The sequence below is a fragment of the Acinonyx jubatus genome, chromosome D1 (assembly GCF_027475565.1).
Source record: "Acinonyx jubatus isolate Ajub_Pintada_27869175 chromosome D1, VMU_Ajub_asm_v1.0, whole genome shotgun sequence".
NCBI lineage: Eukaryota > Metazoa > Chordata > Mammalia > Carnivora > Felidae > Acinonyx > Acinonyx jubatus.
The window spans coordinates 60,812,298-60,835,459 of NC_069390.1; the positions used below are offsets into that span (position 1 = coordinate 60,812,298).

At 49.4% G+C, this 23,162-nt stretch overlaps 1 protein-coding gene and 1 long non-coding RNA gene across 7 annotated transcripts in view; one reads left to right on the plus strand and one right to left on the minus strand.

Moving 5' to 3' along the window:
• TENM4 (teneurin transmembrane protein 4) overlaps positions 1-23,162 on the minus strand; it is a 2,866,770-nt gene that overhangs the window by 405,127 nt on the left and 2,438,481 nt on the right. The window lies entirely within an intron of this gene.
• LOC128311653 (uncharacterized) lies at positions 14,384-17,820 on the plus strand. Of its 2 annotated transcripts, none has more exons than XR_008290166.1 (4): positions 14,384-14,809; positions 14,987-15,095; positions 16,987-17,072; positions 17,198-17,820. It is a non-coding gene; the product is annotated as an uncharacterized LOC128311653 (long non-coding RNA). The 2 variants fall into 2 exon arrangements; XR_008290167.1 differs by having other exon boundaries at positions 14,385-14,809; positions 14,990-15,095.

Below are 23,162 nucleotides of genomic sequence, written 5' to 3' on the forward strand. Positions count from 1 at the left end.
TCCTGCAAACAGGTAGTTATGGTCCTATGTGGAAAGTCTTTGGAGCAAACAAGAGGGGGACCCCAGCCAGGTGGGAACAGATTAGAAGCAGAAAAAGCTGGGGAAGGGGTTGGAACTATCCCCTTGTCTCTGTTTCATAGGTGCAAATCTCATCTGCACAATTGTCCCAAAGACAGGGGTCATGCTGTCTCCTCTTAGAGCCTCCACGGCTCTGAACTCAATAAACACCAACTCATCACAATGAACATGAGTGTGTCTACTGAATGAGGCACATCTCTTGCCTCATTTAGTTCTATCAAGAGCCCTTATTTTATAGATAAAGACATTGAGAGTGCAGGAGGTGACATGACTTGCCCAGGGTCACATACTTGAATCAAGGCCAGGCCAAGTCAGGTCTTCCTCATGGAAGGCCAGTGCTGTCCAACATGGTGGCCACTAGCCACGCACAGCTGGTTAGATCAAAATTTCAAATTAAAACGGCATAAAATGCAGTTCCTCAGTCACACCAGACACATTTCAAAAGTACAAAGGCCACATGTGGATACAGTGCAGACACAGAACATTCCCATCACGGCAGAAAGGGCTGTGGGAAAGCATGGGTTCAGAAGCTTGGGTTAATCAGAGACTAATCCACAGGTTCCCGCCTGGAGAGGGTACAGGGATCATCCCTGCACAGTGATCCAAGCATGGGGTCCAGAGGCAGACAGCCTGGATGTTTGGGTTGAGGAAGAAGAAAGGAGGGGAGAGAATGTTCTCTGAGGGCTTACAGTACACTGGTCCCTGGGCAGCGTGCCTTACATCTGCCAGCTCATTTAGCCCTCATGCCAACTCTACACCACGCCGCTTATTAGTCCCGTGTGTCACGTGGAGAAACTGAAGCTCCGGTCTGCGCAAAGACTTGTGTAAGGTCACACACCCGGATCTGACTCCAAACCCAGGCCCGTCTGCCATGCCTCTCTCCTCTAGGGTGCCAGGTTTGAAGGCACTTCCTCCCCTCTTTATTTTCTGAAGGGAAGAGATGAATCTTTTCATCAAAGGAGAACCAAATTCCATTAGGGGTGGGGGTTGGAGGTGGGTGGGCATTGCCCACATAGGCCCAGAGGCAGGCCCCCTCAGGGTAGTTCTGACTGTCTCCCTAGCCTGGGAGGCCAGGTCATAGGGCAAACTCATTTTTTCCTGGGCCTCCCTTCCTAGGCTGGGCTGTTGTTATCAGAGACCTCTGTAAATCAGGCCCCAGTCACCCCTGGAGACTCCAGACCACGGGGGACGAGCTCCTGCTGTAAGAAGATCAAGCTGTTCAGGCTCTCCCAGGGAGCTTGTGGAAGCTTCAAAGGCTGAGGCCTGATTTACGAGACTGCTGGCGGCTCCATGCTGTCCCGGATCAGTGCCTGCACACCAGCTCCAAACTGTGCAACAGTCCAGGGTTGGGTCAAGAGATCGGAGGCCAGACCCGGCTCAGGGCCGGGCCTGTTCTTTCTTGCACACGTGATGGCTTGGAGTTAGCCGCACCTGGTGGCAGATGCGTCTCTCTCCAAGCTCTGGATCGGCCTGGGCATTGTTGGTCCTGCCTGATAGAAGATGAGGAGAGAGGGTGAAAAAGTAGGGCCTGGCCACTCTTGGAAATGGGGTCCAGCTGCAGTCAGGAAGCTCAGCCTACAGAAGCTGCCCTATGGCTTGGCTCCAGTCTTCATGGCAACCCTTCCAGGGAGCTGTGACTCTCCCCTCTTTATAGGAGGAAGTGTAAGTTCAGAGAGGTCAAGTGATGTGCCCAGGTAGTAAGCAGCAGGGCAGCATTTGAACCCAGGTCTGCCATCAAAATCCCTGCTTCTTGTAGCCTGCAGAATGCACAGTGCCCCATGCTTGGCAAGTCTTTCTTGACAATCAAAGAACAACACTCACCACTTACTAATCTCATAGGAAGGATGCATTTCTTTATATTCTCCCAAGCTCTTTCATAAGTTTGCATGAGCGAGAAGAGACTGTCTGATCCATCCCTGGGAAGCGGTAAAATGAAATGAGTCCCCTTGCCAGGGTGGACATCTGGGCCTGCAGCCTGCCAGGAATGCCGTGGGCAGGGTGACTTCCTGAGGTGTCTTCCAGCCTGCAGCCCCTACAGGGACTGGCCTGGCCCTCCTCACGGGAGCGGAGCACACTCCCCACTGCTTACTGAAGCCTATTTCTGCAGTTCCAAACAATCGCACTTCTGCTTGCCAGGTAAACACACCCACCGAGGAGGTGCCAGGACAGCCAGTTTTCACAGTTTCTCTCGGTAACCTGGCAAAGTAAGTATTTTTACCTGATTTGCAGAAGCCCAGAGGGGTTAGTGCCCACAGTTAGTAAGTAGCAGAGCTGGGGTCCCGCTGTATTTGCTTCTAGCCCCGTATGCCCCCATCGTAGCATCTAGTCTCTAATGACTGGCCAGTGTTGGTTCACCCTGTGAAGGTCTAAGATGTGCCCCACGACCTGCTGCCTCTGCTTCTCTGCCAGCTGGTGACTCACATCAGAGTAGATGTCACAAGCATGGATTCTACAGTCAGAGCCTGGGTCTGGATCCCAACATGGCTTCTTACCAGCTGTGTGGCTTTCTAGAAGCAACTTGACCTCTCTGAGTCTGTTTCCTCTTCTGCAAAATCGGGACACTGCCCGTGTGTCTCAGGGGCCTGTTGGGATGAGAATCATCCCCAGGAAGCATGTAGCACTCCACCAGCTTTTGCTAAGCAGTGGACAAATGTTGACTGTCACCATCGCTTTGCTTCCTCTGATGGGCAGTATGGGGCCGACACTGAGTCCACAGTCAATGAAGAAGGCCTGCTGTTTAACATGGAGATATACCCGGATGATGCATTGCCAAAGTGTTGGGTAAAACCGCTGTTACGAGGGAAATTTCCAGATGGAGCTCATCAACACAATCAGTCCAAGAGCCCAGACCTCTAGGGAGTCCCCTCTACCCCCCCACAGTTTGCAGCTCCCTTGCCTACAAGGCCCACCCGAACCAGGAAAGCGCCAACTCTCCCCTTCCCCTCCATGTGCTTCAGACCTCCCCTGTGATCTTTTTTTCAGGACAGCAAAGCAGCTGTCTGGACGACACCCAGGGCAGTCATTCCTTGGGAAGTGCAACCTCCCTCCCCCAAGGCTGGGATGCCAGAAGGACAAACCCAGCGGAACATATGGATCCTCAGCCCAGTAAAGTCAACAGCTGGCCCACTGGCTGACTTCTCCGTTCTTCAGAATATTCTGGCAACGAGAAGACACAGTCTCAGCGACTTATAGAAAATTTCCCAGGATATCCCAGTCTCTAGGGGAATACTTTGTTCCTTTCTCACACATTTAAATCCCTCTTCTTGGAAGAACAATTATTCCAAGATGCACACACACACATTTTTAATTTGTTCCTGTGTGTGATTAAGTAACATTTCATTGATAAATCTAATAAAAGCAATAACTAACATTTCCATATATGCCAAGTGAAAAGTACCTATTAGAGTTGTCATCTCATGTAGTCCTCACAACATCACTTGAGATGGGGCTCTATTATCCCCATTTTACAGATGAGGGAACCACAAAGGTGGGCTGACAGGGGCAGAGCAGGCTGCTCATCGGCGGTGCTGATCTGAAGACCCCAGAGCCTGGGATCCCACTCCCTTCTCAGTGCCTCCTTCCTGCACTGTGCTGACGGGGTGAACCAGCTAGAGAGGTTTTCGATCCTCAGGTATGTTGTTTTTTTTTTTTTTTTTTCCTTTGGGCCTGTAAGGTTGACAAAGACAGGTTCTTTTTCACCACTGGAGTCCGTGACCCTGGAGGTTCAGGAAGGAACCCAGGGTTGTTCGTGCACTTTCTAACATGAACCACCCGCCAGCTTTCCGGGGTAGCTCAGCCCCTGCCAGGCATCCCGTCCCCTGGGCCTGGCGCCCGGGAACCAAGCCTCAGAGTTCAGCTCATTCCCTCCAGCACAGACATTTGGAAACTGACATTTCCCACATTTTCCCCGCACAAAAGGCAGGTTGTATTTTTGTCCTCTTCAAAATATGCTAAAGGAATTTCTTGTTCCTCCTGAACTTTCTCCAAAAATAAATAGAAAAAGTGAACGCCATTTTGCCCTGTAAGCTGAGAAGAGAAAAATCAACACTTGGGGTGGCATTTCCAAGATGATACAGGAGACTGAATATGCGGCTGGCTCTGTCTCAACACCGTTTGGCAACCTCGGGGATACAGTACACAGTATTTCTCACCCCAAAATTCCTCATCGGGTTTACATGCACCTGCTCCTTTTTTCTTTGAAACCAGATCTGAAACAGGTAAGAGGCCTTCATAAATGAACACTGCCTGGATGGGACATCTGCGTTAACAGACCAGCCACACCCACATAAAACATAAAAATATACAGGTAATTTAGTGAAACAAACAAGACAGGGGCTCAAGATAAACTAAACTGGTAGCATAAAGGTTGGGCCCAAGGAGAGGAAGGAAAGTATTTATCCCATAACCCCTGCAAAGAGCTGAGCGTAATTTTCATGGTGCAGGGATTATTCTCAACTCACTGAATCGCCCATCCTCAGGATGGTCTGTCCAGACCCCTGTGTCTGCACCTTCAAAAGCCTCCATGTGAGTCTCCTGTGTCTCCTCCGCCCCACTTCCCAGCTCTGTGAGAATCATCTTTCACAAACACTGTTTGATCAACTCTCACCCGGCTTCTCTTGTCCTCAAAGCCAACCCCCTAGCTCTGCCCCCAGGACCCTTCTCCCAACCAGGCCCCTCGCTCCTGGCAGCCTCCTCCCTCACCTCTGCTCATCACTCCCCTGGAATGTGCTTCAAGCAAGGCACCTGGCTGTGTGCTGTGCTCCACTCAGGACAGTCAGAGAATCCCCAGGTAGGAATCAGGGGGCTCAGCTACCATCCACTCCCACCCATTCTCCCAGGAGGCGGGGAAAGCCTGACAGACGCTTGACAGAGAAGCATCTCACACTTGTTCCCACCCCTCCAGGAAGGAGGGCCTCACCACTCCCACACGGAAGAGGAGCAGAAAGGGGTCAAGGCCGACAGATGGAAGTCTGCATCCGTCCCCATCTTCCCCAGTTCCAGCTGTGCCATGCTGGGCAAGTGACAGGCCCTCTCTGGGCTCAGACCTTCCAAGTCCTACCTCAGAGCCATTGAAAACATCATGAACATCATCCTCGTTATCTCAAGACAATGTCGGTGTGAAAAGAACATGGTGTTGGTTGTAGCTAGAAAGACCCAGGTTCTAATTCCAGCTTCAGAACTTGGGGAAATGAGTGAACTTCTCTGAACTTCACTTTCCCCAGATGTAACATGGGGATATAAACTCCCTCCAAGGGTGACTGTCTGGACCGAATAAGATGAAACCTGTAAGAAAGGCTTTATAAACTGTTTAATTGGTACGAAGGTATGCATTTACTCTGCTGAGCTAAAGACTGCCTCCTGGTAATTCACCCTGTGGCTGCAGGTGCCTCAGACATCACACAGCAATGTTCCAGTCTTGCCATTGGGGCCCCTGGGCCTTCCCGCCTCCTGTATGAGCAGCTTCATTCATCCCTCAGCCATTCCTGGGGCAGGGCAGGGGGTGTCTATGGTGTGCTTCTGGCAGCACCCGGGCTCCCCTCCTGGTGGGTCTGCATTTGAGAACGTGCTGCTGGGATTTTCTTCTTTGGGGATATAGCCCCAGTGCCTTTGCACCAGCCCTCCTCTCCTTTGCAAGGCCTCCCTGAAGCCTCCTTGTGGAGTAACCCATCTCACAGGTCATGCCCTTTGACTTGTCATGCCTCATGCCATGAGTTTAAGGTCTGCAGACACTTAAGTCATAGACTTGGTGTCCTCTCTACCTGTGTGACCCTGAACTGGTCATTCCCCCTCCCACAGGACCTTGCTCCCCTGGAAGGAGAATGAAGGGATGGACAATGGCATCATTGGACCTATGAATTGGAACTATTACATGCAGATTTTTACCAATTGAATTTGACTTGAATTCCTCGTCTACTTTCCCCTTTAACTTTTTATCAGAGCTTTCTAGGGATTTAGAAAGGACCTGGACTAGAGTCCTTCACAGTTGACAGCCTGTGCATCTGTGTGCTCTTTAAGATTGGGGCTGGGTCCTTGGAGACCTTTTTAATCCTATGTCAAGCTCAAACTGGCAAAGGCCATTGTTGTTTCCCACATATCTGACAGACAACACAGACAAGCCTGCGACCACAACTTGGCTCTTGTCACTCTGTACCCTTGTATCTGCCTAATGAACACCTGTACTGCAACCCTCACGGGCACCCATATGGGTTTTAATGATTACAGAGCACTCTGGTTCTCATGCATGTGTGCGGCCATTTGCTGCCCCCAGGAGACACTGTCCACAGAATTTTAGCAGCAGTAAAGGGCCACCTGGTTGACCACTTTCATACCAGGGCCGATGTTAGTCCCTTTAGCAACCTTTACTTGGTTCTTTCAGAGGGAGCAGGGAGAATGCCACTTACCTCCTTTCCACCAGTTTCCCTGTCTATAAAATGGGGGTGGGGGCTTCTGCGCACATCAAATAACATCACCAGTGTAACAGAACAGCATCTATAGCACACAGTAAGCACTTAGTTTTGCACTTTTCACAACTCTGTCAAAAACAAAAAAACAAAAAAACAAAAACCTCATCACCCTTAGCTCCCTGCCCCCTCCTACACATCAGTGACATCTGGTGGCAGATCAGGGCAACCACAGGTGTGGGTACCTGAAGCTCCAGACCCTTCAGGAGCCTAGCCCCTCTCCTTTCAGGGATCGCAGGGATCACAGCAGTGTTGGCCAGGAAGTCTGAGGATGCACGCACTTCCAGATTTACCATCTAACTTCATCCCCACTCCAGCCTTTAAAGGTGAATAGGTTAGTAACAGTAATGAAGGGAGGATCAGAGCCAGTGGTGGAACATGGACAAGACAGTAAATTGCTTGAGATCAGGGAGTTTCCCACCATACCCCTACACCTATGACACTGCTTGGAACACAGTAAGTGTTCAGTAAATATCTGTAGAAGGAACGACAATTTTAGAAAACTCTAGACCACACAAGTCCCTTTCCAGTTCAGAAGTCCACGTGGCGAAGGGGCTTGCTCCAGGGGACACAGTGACAATACCACTCCCATGAACAGGTTTAACAGGATGCGCTCCCCATTTCCTCCCCAGGGGTGTGCACGAGTTCCCAGCCCTCCACCCTCCTTAACTGGAAAGGGATTCTGCCTGGGGCCTCGGTCCCTCTTCTCCAGGCCCCTTCCCACTACCAGAAAAGGTCATGGCAGACAGGTGCATGGCAAGGCTCAAGGACTGAAACGCAAGAGGCATGCAGGTGGTGGCTTGGGGGCGGGGGGTATTTTGCTGAGAGAGGGCTGAAAAGTGGTCCCGGTCTACGCTATGAACTTAATGTTAATTTGTGTGTTGCAACCTAATCCCCATTGTGGTGTTATCAGGAGGCGGGGCTCTTGGAAGGTGATGAGGTCACGAGGGTGGGGCCTCACAAAGGGGAACTGTGCCCTTATAAGGGACCCCACAGGGCCGCCTTGCCCTTTCAGCCATGTGAGGTCACAGTGAAAAATACATCTATGAACCACAAAGGGGGCTCTCACCAGACAATGGATCTGCCAGAAGGTTTTGATCTTGGACTCCCCGCTTCCAGAACTGTGAGAAATAAATTTCTGTTGCTTATAAGTCACCCAGTTCATGGTATTTTGCTAGTCGCCCAAGCTGACTAAGACAAGGAAAAGCAAGAGAATGAGTGAAGGAGAACAGTTACCTGAAATGAGAGATTGGGGTGGGGGCCCCACAGGCCTTCAAAGATAGTATCATGTTCTGTTTCTTAAGCTAGCTGGTAGGGAGAGAACACGAGAATTTATCATTATTCTTTAAATTGTACACATTTGTGGGGCGCCTAGGGGCTCAGTCTGTTAAGTGTACGACTTTGGCTCAGGTCATGATCTTGTGGTTCATGGGTTTGAGTCCTGCATCGGGCTCTGCGTTGACAGCTCAGAGCCTGGAGCCTACTTCGGATCCTCTGTCTCCCTCTCTCTGCCCCGGCCCCGCTCTCATGCACGCTCATGCACGCACACTCTCTCTCTCAAAAATAAATAAACATTGAAAACACGTGTTAATTGTACACATGTGTTATAAATACTTGTCACTATGAAAGAGTATAATTATGGAAAGACTTCATAGAAATCTTTTAAAAGACACATTGAAGCTGATGTCTGTAAGTGCAGGAGAGGGGGACACAGAAAAAGCAGATTTCAACAAGTTTTCCTATGGATTTGGTGTCTCCTACAACATCTAAGGAATGTAAGTGGAAGTCTCAAGCTACTCTGAAAGCATTTCTATTTATTGGACAGTGTCTTGACCTCGGCATACCCCAGGGCTGGCACACAGGGTCACGGCTTTACAACCCTTGTGTTAACTTGACTTTGAAACCTACTGACAAGGCCGAGAGGCTCTTGAGCAATGGAAGCGGAATTTAAGAAGCAGCTGCATCCCATAGCGCTGAGTAATCCTGAACAGGTGCCTTCGCTTCTCTGGGCTCCTTGTATTACGTGGATCAACGATATTCGTCGCCTCACCTCCCTTCCAGGGCTGGTGTGAGGATTAAATGAGAACATGCAAATGAAGGTGCTTTGTAAAGCAGAAAACACGGTGTGACTGTAGGATGACTATTACCGTAACTACTCCTGGCAGAAAAGTACTCTAAAAATGACATAAAGGGCCCCCCAAAATGTGAGGCATTTGTATTATGACTGGGCATATCTTTCAGCCAAGGTTTTCTGGAACGGAATCAAATTCTCATACTACTCCAGCCAAAACAGGTGGAAAGTACAGTTAGCAGCTGTCTTCCAGATCCACAAGATTTACGATGAGAGGCCGCACAGCACCATGGCTACGGACCGACTCCATGCCCGACAGTGTGTGTTCATATCCCAACACCATCACTGACTTGTGGGACAAAGTATGACCTTGGGCAAACTTCGTCACCTCTCTAAAACTCAGTCAGCTCTCTCGTGTGTCCAATGGGGAAAATAATAGCTACTTCACACAGCTCTTAGGAGGATTAAATGAGTTAGTACGTAAAGTGTTTTTGAAACAGTGCCTCGTATAGAGTAAACCCAATATTAGCATGATATAGCTTTCATGTCCTGAGGGGGAAAGCTAACCAGAAAGAAATAGGCAACAGGTGCAGTCATCAATTGGAAAGCTGGGCTAGACACTTGGAAGGACCTTCTGGCGAAGCTGCATAGTGTTCATCATGGAATTTGGAGGATCTGCAGTTAGCACCCTCTTGGCCAACTGTGGGCTGGTGAGATGGAGACCTTTACAGCAAGCCAAGGCTCCAACACTCTTCAAAATTACAAGCGGTAGGGCCCTGGGTCCAGTAGGAGCCAGAGATGAGCTAGCTAAAGGCTTGGAAAATGCTGACAGATGATCTACAGCCTTGTCCCCTCGGTGGACCTGCATGTGAATCTGGGGGGTGTCATGAGGGCTCAAGAAACAACACATGGGAAGCACAACACATGATGGTGCCTGGCAGACAGAAAGCATCGTGGTCATTGCTACTTCTTTTGTCTGTCCATCTATCCATCCACCCCTCCTCAAGTGATCATTCTATGGCAGTACTGTCCGAGAGAAATTTCTGTCACGATACACGTTCTATATCTGCATTCATTGTCCCTACGTATGACTAGCTACACGTGGCTGTGGAGCACTGGAAATGTGACCAGTGTGGCTGAGGAACTGAGGTTTTATTTATGTTTTATTTTTAAGTTTATTTATTTATGTTGAGAGGGAGAGAGAGAACAAGTGGGGGAGGGGCAGAGAGAGGGAGACAGAGGATTCGAAGCAGGTTCTGCACCGACAAACCGTGAGATCATGACCTGAGCTGAAGTCTGATCCTTAACTGACTGAGCCACCCAGGCACCCCCAAGGAACTGAGTTTACATTAATTTAACTTTTTTTTTTTTCAGGTGTTCTCATAGCTTTTAAAAGAGCTATTTAATTTCAATTAATTTAAATAGCTACCTGAGACCGGTGGCTACTATACTGGACAACATAGCACGTAGCCATGTCATTTCTTGGCTTAAAATCTTTCCAGGTCTCCAATGCCTTTGACGTACCATCAAGGCCCAGCATAATCTCCAGATGAGGGGCGTCCTCTGCGCACATCCTGTCCTGCAGCCACCATTCCACACCATTCCACTGGCTCGTGCCTGTGTCCTTCCACTCTGAACACTCTTCCTGCCTTGTCTGCCTTGGAAGCTCTTCCAGAAGCTTGACCCACCCAAGCACAGATTGAGGCTACCACCTCTGGTGGTAGGCTGGGGGACCAGCCTCCAGGGCCTCTCCTCACCCTGGCATTTACCAAATAGGGTAATACTTGCCTGGTTACAGGCCTGTCTCCCTTTCTGGTTGCTCCCCAAGGATGGACCAAGGCCGTGTTGTAAGCATTTCGGTCCCCTGGTCCCCTGCACCAGGCTTGGCCACGGCTGGTGCTCTGGGAGCATAGAGATCCATGAGACACAGTGCATCCTCATGGTCCCCCAACACCCCCTTTAGGAGGAAGCACTGACTTCCACCGACATCCTTCCATTTCCCAAGCCTGGTCCTTTTAGTATTATTGCCACATTATCACTGTGTTTCGTCAGTCCGAAGACGCCAGCAATTGTAAGAATCGTCGTCAATTCAGCAACAGCCTCTTTGAGAAGAGAAAATAAAACGCAATGTGTAAATGACACATTGAGTGCAATGACAATCACAATTTCGGCACTCAGAAATGTCAAAATGTAAAGGAGGAAAACGGCCTCAGGGAAGGTAAGGTGAACCATGAGCTGGCCTCGAGGGCTACGTCCTTCTAGAGAATCAGTCAATGGTGGCACATGGAAGGCACTTTCCACAGCTCCTTGCTTTCTTGTTCCAACTGCTCTCTGGTCCCCAGAACAGGAGCATTCACATGTGTCCTATGAGTTTTTGAATGGATCAAATAGGTATCTGAATAACACTGCTTATCTGATTATGGAAATAAATACATGGTTATTGTACAACATTCTTTTTCATCTCAGGGCCTTTGCACTGGCTGTTTCTTCTTCTTAGAACACTCCTATCCTGGATTTCTTCTGGTGTCTCTCTCTCATTTGTCAGGTGTCATTTAAATGGCCACTTTAGGGGCACCTGGTGGCTCAGCCGGTTAAGTGTCCGACTTCAGCTCAGGTCATGATCTCACAGTTTGTGGGTTCGAGCCCTGTGTCGGGCTCCGTGCTGACAGTTCAGAGCCTGCTTCGGATTCTGTGTCTCCCTCTCTCTCTCTCTCTGCCCATTCCCTGCTTGTGCTCTCTCTCACTCTCTCTTGCGAAAACAAACTTACAAAAACTTAAAAAATAAAACAAAATAAATGGTCCCTCTCTAGGGCCTCCTTCCCTTGCCAGCCCAGCCGATGTTGGTCTTTCCTCCCGAGTCAGTGTCTCTCAAATTAATGATCTTGTTTTTCTTCCCAGCCCTTATCAGCATTTGGAACTAGTTGTGTATTTTTTATTCTTTGTCTCTTCCCGACAAGACTGTAAGCTTCTCCAAAGCAAGGACTCTTCATAGCAGGGACTCAAGAAATTTTTGTGAGTAGCCGAAAATATGGAAAAAAACCAAAGAAAATAATAGATTCCTCATGTCCCCACTAATGGGAGAGAATTGCAACTAACATCCAGTACATGGCAATCCCTCCAGGCCTTTCTGCGTGTGTGTGTGTGTGTGTGTGTGTGTGTGCTCACACACATCACTTCTTTTTTCTTAAGATGCAACCTCTTTATATTTATATTACTTTGTAATCTTCTTGTCCCCTCGCCCCCCGCCATTTACCACATCATAAATATCTTTCACAACTATCTACTCAGCTGGCTGTCTCAGTTTTTAGGGAGGGCCCACTGCTTCCTTGCATAGAGTAACCCCCCTTTGCTTATCCAGCCCCTACAGGTGGCATTTAGGTGTGTCCAGTCCTCCAGGGCTGCGAAGGAGCACCTCCGTGCAAATAAGTATCTTTGCGTGATTGTCACTCAGGTCCATTAAAGTGCCATTACTAGGTCAGAGGGTCCGTACATTTTACCGGACTTCGGGTGAACAGTCAAAACGGGACACTTTTCAGGTGAGGAATCCTCCTGCGAACAAGAACTTTACAAGGTTCAGAGGGAGTTGAGGAAAAGATAAGAAGCAGGCCCATCTCCCTCACTTGGGCCACTACCACTGTCTAATTGGAGAGATTTATAAAGTCTCCCAGGGACCCAGCACTTGACCCAGAAGCCCTGTGAAGGTCCTAAGTCCTTTCTAATAGCCTCCTGGTGTATCCATTATAGGCTTGATTGTAGCAGGCTTATGCTAGGCCTTCTTTGTGAAAAATGAACTATCTAGGTAGGTCAAACTATCTTGAGAGGTTGTATCTTGAAACATGTAGATATATACATGCAGAGTGCAGTTCATAATTATATTCTGTAATTACCCCTGATGGAACCCACAACTTAATATAGCACAGGTGTGAGCTACCAACTAACCCCAATTTCAGGTCAAAAGGGTGAAAACACTCTTTTCTCCCTCTCAACATAGTTAATAGCTAGTGTAAGACCAATGAAAATTATTTGGCTTCATTTGGAACTCCATTTGTGTCGCTGCTTCCTTGCGATTCATATCGTCTGTGTCCCCAGACAAATCCAGTCTGACACTGGGTACAATTCTCCCAAGTGGAAACTCAGTAACAAAGGATGGACCCACCCTGTAGGTTTACACCATCAGAATCCAATTCTCCCTGCCCCTCCCAGCTCTGGCCTCAACTGCCTTCACTGCTGTCAGATATCAGTGGTGCTGATCCTTCATATGTAAAGAGCACAGCACAGGCTATGATACACATACTGGATCCTCACAACAGCCTTGGGAGGTTGGCCAAGCAAGGTCATTACAGTAACCCTTATGTCACAAATGGGTCAACTGAGGCTCAGGGCAGGAAAGGACATGTTCATAGAGCAAACAGGAGGCAGGGGAGAGGCTGAATCTATACCTTCTGATTCCTAGTTCAGAAGCTTTTCCATTGTATCAGGGTAGAGCCGGAGAGGCCTGCCGAGTAACCCAGCCTGGTAAATGCCCATTTCCCCTCTTCTCCCATCTAGCCAGCTTCAGCCTTATGGGGCCCACCTAAAGAGACCCTAAACTTCACCTTGGCAGATACTGACCTAAACCAGACAGGTAAAGGGCTGATTCTGGGCAGCCCTCTGCATCAGTGAGGTAATCATGCGGCTGGGTGATTGGGAGAACCGGCTCAGGGCTGGGCACACTCTAGTTACTATTAGGAATTCTCTTATTTAATTGGCTTACTTAGCAAAACACAAAGTTGGCAACTTTATACTGGAATTTTACTTTTCCACGAAAATCTGAAAACCACTGATTCACACAACGGCAAACAAGAAGTTACCTTATTCTTTTCCAATTACCTAGAATTTAGTCACTCTGCTCGTGTTTCAGCCGAGCTCTTTTTTAACCCTCAAGGTAGTTGCATCAAGTAGGAATTATTTTCCCTCTTTTATAGACCAAGCAAAGTTAAATCATCTGCTCCAAGTCACACAGCTCATAAGTGACAAAGGCAGGAAGCCTAGCTACCTGGAGTAGGAGGAGGGGGAGGAGGGGGAGGAGGAGGAGGAGCAGGAGGAAGGGGAGGAGAGGGAAGAGGGGGAGGAGGAGGAGGGGGAGGAGAGGGAAGGGGGGAGGAGGAGGAGGGGGAGGAGGAGGAGCAGGAGGAAGGGAAGGAGGATGAGGGGGAGGAGGGAGAGGAGGATGAGGGGGAGGAGGGAGAGGAGGAGGAGAGGGAGGAGGGGGAGGAGCAGGAGGAGGAGGGGGAGGAGCAGGAGGAGGAGGAGGGGAGGAGGGAGAGGAGGAGGAGAGAGTGGAGGAGGGGGAGGAGCAGGAGGAGGAGGAGGGAGGAGCAGGAGGAGAAGGGGGAGGAGGGGGAGGAGGAGGAGGGGGAGGAGGAGGAGGGGGAGGAGGAGGGGGGGAGGAAAAGGAGGGGGAGGAGGAGGAGGAGTGGGAGAAGGGGAAGGAGGAGGAGGGGGAGGAGAGGGAAGAGGGGGAGGTGGAGGAGGGGGAGGAGGAGAAGGAGTGGAAGGAGGAGAAGGAGGAGAAGGAGGGGGAGGAGGAGAGGAGGAGGAGGGGGAGGAGGAGGAGGGGGAGGAGAGGGAAGAGAGGGAGGAGGAGGAGCGGGAGGAGGGGGGAGGAGGAGGAGGAGTGGGAGAAGGGGAAGGAGGAGGAGGGGGAGGAGAGGGAAGAGGGGGAGGCGGAGGAGGGGGAGGAGGAGGAGGAGTGGAAGGAGGAGGAGGAGGGGGAGGAGGAGAGGGGAGGAGCAGGAGGAGGAGGGGGAGGAGGGGGAGGAGGAGAAATTTCCCCAAACATAAAAGAGCAAGAATGCATCTGCTCATTCACTCACTCACTCACTCACTCCACTAAACCTTTGCTGAGTACCCGCTGGGGAGGAAGCCAGCCTAACAGAAAGGAGGTGTGTGGGGATGGGCACTCCCAGACTGGGGTCCCGGCTGTGCTCCATGTCAGCGGAGTGAGCAGCCTGGCCACCTGACCTCCCAGAGCCTTGGTGTCTCCAACTGTAATGTGAAAATGACACACTTTCATCGCGGGGTTGCTGTGAGGACCACACAGGACAGCACATGAGGAGGGCGCCTCGCAGCGCCTGGAGTACAGTCAGTGCTGGATGGACACCAGTCCCCAGCCTGTCCCTGAAATGAGAGCCGTGGCAAGGTCACCACCACTCAAGAGGTAGGGTTGGTGGTGCTCTTTGAGATCGTCCAGCTCAGTTTTCCCACTGTACAGATAGAAAAATTGAGGCTGAGACAGAGACAGTGACTTGTCCAAGGTTGTAGTGCAGGGTAATGGCAGAGATGGGACCAGAACTCCCATCTTCTGATCTCCAACTTCTGCTTCTCTCCTTGGCAGCAGGTTAGGGATTACCTTTCACTGTGGCAGCCAAGTAAACTGGAATGTAAGCAGACTGACGACAGATGGGAGCATTAACGATATGTTGTTGCACAGCTTAACGAAAACAGTAAGTTTTTGACCAGCGAGTAAATATCTAAAATATATTTTCTTGATTATCAAACAAGTACACATCATCTACTCTGTGCCCACCAGCACTATGCTAAGGCCTGAAGAAACATGAACTCATTCATTCATCACTATAATTCTATGAGGAAGTTACTATGATTCCCACCCCTACGTTACAGATGAGGAAGCTGAGGCAGGGAGTGGTTAACCAATTTTCTCAGGGTCCTGCAAACACTAGGTTGCCAGAGCTGGGATTTGATCTTAAGCAGTCTGGCCCCAGAGTCCGTATCATAACCCCCACGCCATGCTGCTTCAGAACAATGGCTTGCTTTCGACTATGTCTACAAGAGCGTACATACACATGACTTGACATAGTAATGCTCATCACAATCATAATAGCAATGGCAGGGAAAAGGATACAAATAGACAACTCCCTCTGTGATGCTTTTGGAAAACTTAATAGCGCCCACCCATGCTTCAAGACTAGCCATTCTCCTTATCCCTTTCTCGACGCCCTCTCCACTGCCCATGCCCCTCTTCCAGCTGGAATACTTGTCCTCTCTCGTCTGAATTCAAGCCTTGTCCTTCAACACTCAGCTTGAATGTCGCCAGCTCTGGGAACGTTTCTCAGATGATGTATCCTGTCACAGTGGGTCAACGTTCCCTGGGTCAATGTTAATGGCAGAGTTTGACACTGTGTCCCACGATGAGGATGGTAAAGAAGATGATTTTGCTGAAGGAACCCTCCCAGTGGTCTCAGGTCCCTCTCCAAACCAATAAGGCCCCGGAATAAGATCAGCTATTACCTCACTGAGGCATGGATGTGTCCACTTAATGCCTGCAATGCCACAAACATTTATGAAGCGCTTTCTTGGTACATTCAGTAAGTGCTCCAAGACTTTGGGTCAAGTGCTGTCATCCCTGTTTGAGCAGGGAGGAGCCTGGCGTGGGAAAAGTCAGGTGACTTGTCCAAGGTCACAGAACCAACTGAGTGGTAAAGCTGGGTCCTGAAACCAGGTTCTCAGATCCCCTCTCCCAGGGAAAGCACTTCATATAACTGTCATAGTAAAAGCGATTCCAGCAAGAATCAGTAGCAGATCTGGGTGGGGTGACGGGGGGGAAGGTTTGATAAAGAACAGGATATTCACATAGCCTTGAAGTATCTCCCTATAAAATACTTACTTATTACAAAGGACAATCTGGCAACAGGGGAACTGGAAACCATCTGGGATGGTTAGTTTTATGGGTTCTTGGCTAGGCTGTAGTACCCAGTTCTTCAGTCAAACATTCTGGCTGACAGTGTGCAAGCGTTTTGTGGATGTGGCTAACATCTAGAATCAGTTGGCCTTAAGAAAATAAGGAGATTATCCTCAGCGATGTGGGTGGGCCTCATCCAATCAGTTGAAAGACTTTCAGAACAACCACTGAGGTTTCTCAGAGAACAAAACTCTACCTTGCACATCAAACTGAAGGAGCAACTCCTGCCTGCATTTCCAGAATGCTGGCCTGCCCTGTGGATTTCAGACTTGCCAGCCCTACAGTTGTGCAAGCCAATTCCTTAATAGAAATCTCTCATTTTCTCTCTCTCCATACACACAACACACACACATATATAAAACATATATATGTAAATGTCTTAATATATGGATCCATGATTCATTATATATTGTGTATATGTGTGTGTGTGTGTGTGAATATACATCTATCACTGATATGCCGTCTTAATCATGTGATCAAAAATAATATCACCAATAAGGGGCAAAGGGTGTCACGTGCTTCCAAATGTTGTATCCTCAGAAGGACACATCATTGTAGGTGGTATTACTTTGTAATCGGAAAAAGTAAAAATATTAATCACACGATAAAAAACAACGTCTCTCCTCTTTCCTCAGGTGCTCCCAGGCTGGCAGTGACACTGGCCATTAGGCCTGGTGACCACCATGCACCTGGCCCAGAAATGGGTTCCCACTTGGCGAGTGTGTCCAGAGCAGGATCTGTTCTCCGTCCTCCCTTTGTCTCGGCCTCCCTCCCTGCCCCTCCCCCACCGCGGCCTGGAAAACATTCACAGTTGGTAATTTCCTCCCCGCCACCCAGCAGGCCCAGGATAATTCCACCGTCTCCATTTGACGATGCCAGTGTAGCAGTGACTCACTTTGCACACATCTGTGGATTCCTGTCAGAGCTGGTTATCTGTCTAAGGAGGGATGTTAACATTTATGGCAGTGAGCAGGGACGTGTGACAGTTCAAGAAAGCAAGGTGCCAGCTACCTTTTGGAGCTGCAGGTGGTTTTTATGAAAGCAGAATATTGCCACTTATTATTTATTTCACTTTTTATTTTTAAAATGTGATTAATATAGCTCGCCAATAAATTTGGCTGGGCACAAGTATTTATGAAGCATTCTTGGCAGGCTTGGGGTGACACGGCCTAATTGCTAGGTGGGCAGAGGCAGCCCTGTGAAGTGAGCTGCTCAGCCTGAATGCGAACCAGCCTCATTTTATGGGCTTCCGAGGCAGTGGTTCTCACTGAGCTCTGGGGGAATAATCCCAGGAGGCTCCTAGCCGGGGAAGCAAGGTGAGAGAAGGCTGACAGAGCCTGAGAGGCCGTGGAGAGAGCTCCAGGCAGGTAGGCCAGGGTTCAAAGCCCAGCCCCCCAAGGGAGTGGGATAAGTTGGGCAACCCCTCTAAACCTCTGTTTCCCCACATGTAAAAGGTTTCAAAGGGTTGCTGAGAGGGTTTAATGAGTCCACATTTGGAAAGTGTCCTACAGTGCCTTACAAATAAATAATAGGTACTCAGGAACGTTAAGTTTGATATTTACAAGATGATGGCCTCTCTGGAACAAAGCTTGGTTTTGAACCCTAGCTCTGCCACTATTAGCTGTGTGGCTCTGGGTAATTACTGAACTCCTCTGTGCCTCAGTTCCTTCAGGCATAAAAGGGGAATAACCAGAGGGCTGCAAAAAGGATTAAATGAGACAATCCATACCTAGCACTCCACCGGTACCTAATACAGCTGCTAAATTGTCGTGACTTCTTCCCTTGCCTTCTGCCTGCCTCCTTCCGTGGTCTGGCCCGAAAGACATTTCCTGCTGGTGAATTCCTACTTCTCCTTTGAAGCCTAGTTGAAATATCACCTCTTCTGTAAAGTCTTCTGTGACCGGTTTAGCAGAAGTAATAACGTCCGCCCTGTCTGCAGACAAGACACTTTGTACATCTCCATGCTGATCACTCTCAGAGCCCTGCGTTATAGGATGGTCCCACCTTCAGGGTAGGACGAGGTTTTATTTGCCGCAAACCTGCTACAGTAGATGTCCAACCCTCACCAACTCACAGCACACAGAGAGAGAAGAGGGTAATATTGGCCTGGCAGTGCCACCTCTAACTACCCGGTACAGAGGAGATCGATAACTGTGTCCCCCTATAACTCGTTTGCAGCACACTGGGAAGCCTGCGTGGCTAAGTTCTGGCCTGGTGCCTAGAGTCCATGGCCCGGCTCTCAGGGGGTGCTTGGGGAATGTGTGCTGGTGAAGGATGGGTCACGGGGATTGTCTTAGCAGCTGCCACCTCTCCCTGTCAACAGTTTGAGTAGGACCAGGTGGTGACAGTGCTGGATTAGTGGAGGAAAGAGCTGTCCGTTGGGGCTCCTGGATCCCCAAGTTGAAGTGGAGACCAGAGACCCTGTCAGGTCTATGAAGCTGTGTGTTTCAGGTGAGTTCCACAGTTCAGGCCAAAGACAGGTTGTCCTGCTTCACAGGCTCCCCATCCCAGAGGATGGGTGGGGTGTGTTGACTTCGGAGGGGTGACACTGAGATCAGGGACAGGGTACCTTGAGACAGGCCCTTTGTCAGCAAAGCACCTGACCCTGCTTTCCCAGGCTATTAAGCTGTGGCCATCTTTCCGGGCCTGTGCTGTGAAGGATCTCCCTTCCTCTTTCAGGGCTAAGACATTCACCAAAACGGGGCCTCCTCAATGTGCCAGGGGCCGTGCTGCACACAGGGGGCACAGAGATGGGTTAGACTGTGGGCCCACCGTCAGGAGCCCACGGTCTAGTGGGGAACTGCCATGGAAACCCAAGTACAATATGGTGCCAGGCACGCCACAAATGCTAAATCCACAGAGGACATGGGTCATATAGAGAAAGGAGGGGTGGAGGAGGAGTGTCAAGGAAGGCGTTGGAGAGGAGACGCAAAGCACTGCCAAAGCACAGCTTGGCAGGAATTTTCTGGATGGAATGAGTGAGAGAGAAGCGCGCCAGGCAGAGGGATCACACAATGAGAAGGAGTTATGAAAAATGCCGTCTGTGTGGGGACCTCGAAGTTCAAGGTGGAGGGGTAAGGTGTGAGGAGAGAGAGGCAGGGTAGGTGATGAGCCACAGGAGTGTCAACCTATCCCATCCCTTGTGTGAGGCGCAGAGGACCTCCTGCCCTGCACGAACACGCTCTGCCATGAGCAGTAACATCTTTGTGCATTTTTTAAATTTTAATCTTAATTTTTATTTGACAGAGAGAGCTCAAGCGTGTGCACTCGCACATGTGAGCAGGGGAGGGGCACAGTGAGAGTGAGAGAGAGAGAGAGAGAGAGAGAGAGCGAGCATCTCAATCCTCAGCCTCAGCACAGAGCCCCAGTTAGGGGACTCAATCCCACGACCCTGGGGTCATGACCTGAGGTGAAGTCAAGAGCCAGACGCTTAACCAACTGAGCCACCCAGGCACCCCAAGTAGTAACATCTTTGAATACTTATAGAGGACACATTTACTCACGCGGTATACCTGTGTCTGTTAATTTGTATATGCTTGTGTGTAAATAATATCAACAATTAAATTCTAGAATATGGGTGGTTAAGCTCTCAGATACAAGGAAACTCTGAGAGAGTCAGGCAGGGTTCAGTGTGGTGGGGGTTTTGGTATGGTGGAGGGTACAGTTAGGGGCACAGGGAGTGCTGTGAAGTCAGAGACACCCACTTTCAGTCTCTGTTCTAGGGATACTGCATACGGTTGGGCAGGTTGCTCACTGCTCGAGGACATACAGTTAAGGGAGGTGACTCAGGGCTGGGCTCCTGTGTTTACTTGGGTAGGGAAGGTGTACCATTTCCTAATTCACACAAAGGGGCTGCCTGGGCTCTTCTGGGCCAGGCCAGCTAAAGTGAAGGAGAGATTTTTTTTTTAATGGAAGAACTGGCTCAGATGACTTCCCAAGTCCCTTCCAGCACTAATATTACACACACACACACACACACACACACACACACACACACACTCACACACTCACTCACTTAGGTAAGTTGACTTGGTTTCCTCGTTGGTCAAGGAGGGTCATTTCCATAGCATCATCTTCTGGTTTAGCCAGGCTGGACTCCCTGCCTCTCTGCTTTCCTTTTCCAGGGATCCCACCAGGATCCTCCTCCTCCTTCCAGGCAGGGTTCCCACCCTCAGGAACCTGCAGGCCACTCCTCCCCCTCCCGCCCCCTCCCCACTAGGTCACTGACTCTTTAACCCTCCCCCTCCCCCTCGGAGCACCACCTGGCCCTCCCTGATTCAGAGTGAGGTAGAGGTTGGAGCTTACTTCCATCAACAACCAACTTGTCTTAGGAAAAAGGGAGGCTGGAGAGGGAATTCTTACACCCTCGCTAGTTTGAGCAATTTTCAAGCCTCTATTCAAAATGAATGACCCTCTCAGGTGGGAGTCTAGGCTGACAGTGAAGGCAAATGAAACACACTTAGTGGCGGTACAAAAGCAAAGATGAAAATCCACTCTGTTTTATTGTTGCTGTGAGTGAGAAAGCAGCCAGCCCCGGCGGGGTCAGGGAGACAGCTAGACTTCATTCAGAAGAGGGAGGAGGAGGGGGGAGGAAGAGAAGAGAGAGGGCCATCTTGGAGCAAATCCAAGACCCAGGCAGGCAAAGCCTGGAGAAGAAACTTCATGCCCTTCATACCCTGATTATCTGAACTTGGTGGGATTGTGTCTGACTCACTCCCCCACCTATTGGGCCTGGTGGTGTAAGTGGGGGTTGGGGGGTGGGGGAACTCCGATTTCATGAAATCCATTTTAATCACCTTCTGCAATCCACAACACTCAGTAATTACAAGGCTCTTATGCTCAAGTACAAAAAAACTCACCGAGAAAGCAACATTAAGCTTGCGAGCGGAAACATGAAAATTCATGAAATGCACAATTAAGGATCCAGCGACAATGTTAACTCTCCCCTTTGCAGGCACAGTCACTGGAGATTGCCAACAAATGGGCAAATCTAAACCCTGAGGCATCTGCCGGTGTTGGGAACCCTCACCTCGCCATGCCTGCTCTCACCATGGATTCCCGTTTGCTATTGCCCAAGGTTGTTCTGGGGCCCAGCTTAGGGAGTAGGAGCTCCGGGAGCCGGGGAGTGCAGCGGGGGGTGGGGTGGAAGGGAAGGGCAGGTCTACCTTGGAAAGGAGAAGCCAAAGAGTTGTGTTTTAGAAATGCCCCACTGCTTGCCGTCACCTGCAGAGTCTACAAAAGACATGGCCAGATCTTCATGTTCTTTCCCACTAACCAAGGGAATTCAAGAGGAGTAGAGATTATGGTCACCTCCTATCAGCTTCAGCTCTCAAACTGTCCTCCTTCCACTCTTACCCTTAAACCCTTAATCCAGGGCCTCCCCGGTTTTCTCCTCCAGGACCCTAACTCTACCTCTATCTCAGTCCCTGCTGTCAACCCTGTGCCCCTAGCCCACTCTGTAAACTGGCTTCCAGGCCAATCTTGCTAAGCATACATTTAAGAGGGATCCCCTGACCTGCCTCTTCTTACAATGTCATGTGAATAAAGCAGGGCAAAAATGGCAGCTGAAGTATGATCTTAACTATGTTACATCAGGAAAAAAAAAAAAAAAACAACCACCTCAGATAAGGAAATTAACCAAATGTTCATGGGTTATTTTTGGATTTGGTGCCTGTAAGGTGGGAGATAGGAGAAAAAAAAGAGATTAACAGGGCTTTGTACCTTGTTTCACTTGTGCAAATTTTCACAATGAGTATAATTTACAGTCAGGGAAGAAATGAGATAAACTTTAAATGTCACCTCTGTTCAAAACCGTCCTGTAGTTCCTTATTTTCTACATGACAAAATAGAAACCCCAAGCTTCATATTTACAAGCTGCTAAGCCCTGGTTCTTTCTGTAGAGATGTGACTTGTATCGTCACACAGGGTCCTGCACTCAGAAGGGCCCATCCTTGGTTAAATGCTCCGCTGTGGCTCTCTTCAAATTCTTAATACTTTTTTGAAAATATTTAAAAAAATTTTTAATGCCTTATTTATTTTTGAGAGAGAGAGAGAGAGAGAGAGAGAGAGAGAATAAGCAGGGCAGTGGCAGAGAGAGAGGGAGACACAGAATCCAAAGCAGGCTCCAGGCTCCAAGCTGTCATCACAGAGCCAGATGCGGGGTTTGAACTCGTGAACCGTGAGATCATGACCTGAGCCAAAGTCACGTAACTGATTGAGCCAAGCAGGCGCCCCCCAATTCTCAATAATTTTTAAAAGGGATACACATTTTTATTTCACATTGTGCCCCACAAATTATATAAGTGAACCTGTTTATCAGGGTGTCTTCATCAAGGGAATCACAGCCCAATTATTCAGAACAAAACAGTGCAGACAGCCTTTGGACTGCTGTGTGGGGTGAGGTCTTCAGGCTGTGGCCAAGATGGTTAGGAGGCCACATCATGTGAACTGGGGACATGCAGTCGGGGATGTGAAGAGTCCAGGGAGACTTAACAAATGTTCACTGAACACCTCGAGTACTCTTCTAGGTGCTAAGAACACAGTCATAAACAAAGCAGGCTAGGCCAAGTCCCTGCTCTCTGGAACTGCAGTGCTGGCCAGGGGAGACATGCAATATCTGTGTGGCTAGTGCTGTGAAGAGAAATGAATCAGGATAAGGGAGACAGAGGCCTGGAGGAGGGGGGAACACTGTTTGATTCAGGACCTGGAAGGAAGTCAGTAAGCCCTTGGATGATGGAAATGTGGGAGATGTAGATACATAGACAGACAATTACAATACACTGTGGGGTTTGCTATGGAGAAACTCAGAGGG